This window comes from Haemorhous mexicanus, chromosome 37, assembly GCF_027477595.1.
Source record: "Haemorhous mexicanus isolate bHaeMex1 chromosome 37, bHaeMex1.pri, whole genome shotgun sequence".
NCBI classification, from domain to species: domain Eukaryota; kingdom Metazoa; phylum Chordata; class Aves; order Passeriformes; family Fringillidae; genus Haemorhous; species Haemorhous mexicanus.
Window position 1 is genome coordinate 1,229,191 of NC_082377.1, and position 1,909 is coordinate 1,231,099.

Genomic DNA, 1,909 nt, shown 5'->3' on the forward strand with positions numbered 1-1,909 from the left:
GGGAGGGGGGGCGTGGGTCGTGACCTCTGGGGTGACCTTTGACCTGTGACACGTGACCTCGGCTTCCCACGGCGGGGGGGGGGGGGGGGGGGGGGGGCGAAGGGCCCGAGATCTTCCCGGGGTGCGATCCCACGTGACCTCACCCCTCCCCCCCCACCCAGTACCACGTGATTGTCCCGACCCCTCCCCCCCCAACCCCCAAATCCACCCCCGGACCCCAAATCCCCCAAAACTCCCCAAAAACCCCAAAACTCCCCAAAGCCTCTCCCAGTTCCCTCCAGTCCCTCCCAGTTCCCTCCCAGTCCCTCCCAGTGCCCTCCAGTGTCTCCAAATTGCCCTAAAACTCCCCAAAATCCCCCCCAGGCCCCCCTCCCAGTCTATCCCAGTCCATCCCAGTCCATCCCAGGCTATCCCAGTCCCTCCCAGTTCCTCCCAGCCCCTCCCAGTCCCTCCCAGTTTATCCCAATCCCTCCCAGTCCCTCCCAATCCCCTCCCAGTCCATCCCAGTCCCTCCCAATCCGCTCCCAGTCCCTCCCAGTGACCCCCCAATCCCCTCCCAGTCCCTCCCAGTCCCCCCCAGTCCCCCCCAGTCCCTCCCAGTCCATCCAGTCCCTCCCAGTCCCCTCCCAGTTTCCCCCCAATCCCCTCCCAGTTCCCTCCCAGTCCATCCCAGTCCCCTCCCAATCCCCTCCCAGTTCCCCCTAGTTCCCTCCCAGTCCCTCCCAGTCCCCCCAGTCCCTCCCAGTCCATCCCAGTCCCTCCCAGTCCCCTCCCAGTTCCCCCCCAATCCCCTCCCAGTTCCCTCCCAGTCCCTCCCAGTCCCTCCCAGTCTCTCCCAGTCCCCCCAGTCCCAGCTCCAATCCCCTCCCAGTCCCTCCCAATCCCCTCCCAGTGCCCCCCAGTCCCTCCCAGTGCTCCCCCAATCCCCTCCCAGTTCCCTCCCAGTCCCCCCAATCCCCTCCCAGTCCCTCCCAGTTCCTCCCAGTCCCTCCCACTCCCCCCTAGTTCCCTCCCAGTGCCCCCCAGTGCCCCCCAGTGCCCCCCAATCCCCTCCCCAGTCCCTCCCAGTCCCCCCTAGTCCCCTCCCAGTGCCCCCCAGTCCCTCCCAATCCCCTCCCAGTCCCCCCCAGTGCCCCCCAATCCCCCCCCAGGTCCCCCCCCAGTCCCCCCCAGTGCCCCCCAGTGCCCCCCAGTGCCCCCCCAGTGCCCCCCCAGTCCCCCCCCAATCCCCTCCCAGTCCCTCCCAGTGCCCCCCAGTCCCCCCCAGTGCCCCCCAGTCCCCCCCAGTCCCTCCCAGTGCCCCCCCAGTCCCCCCCAGTGCCCCCAGTCCCCCCCAATCCCCTCCCAGTTCCCCCCCCAATCCCCTCCCAGTGCCCCCCAGTCCCCCCCAATCCCCTCCCAGTGCCCCCCCAATCCCCCTCCCAGTTCCACCCCAGTCCCTCCCAGTGCCCCCCAATCCCCTCCCAGTCCCCCCCAGTGCCCCCCAGTGCCCCCCAGTGACCCCCCAATCCCCTCCCATTCCCCCCCAATCCCCCCCCAGTCCCTCCCAGTGCCCCCCAGTCACCCCCATTCCCCCCCAGTCCCCCCCAGTGCCCCCCAGTGCCCCCCAGTCCCCCCCCAATCCCCTCCCAGTCCCTCCCAGTCCCTCCCAGTCCCCCCCAGTCCCCCCCAGTGCCCCCCAGTCCCTCCCAGTCCCTCCCAATCCCCTCCCAGTCCCCCCCCAATCCCCTCCCAGTCCCTCCCAGTCCCCCCCAATCCCCCCCCAATCCCCTCCCAGTGCCCCCCAGTGCCCCCCAGTGCCCCCCAGTCCCCCCCAGTCCCTCCCAGTGCCCCCCAGTCCCTCCCAGTCCCCCCCCAGTCCCCCCCAATCCCCTCCCAGTCCCTCCCAGTGCCCCCCAGTGCCCCCAGT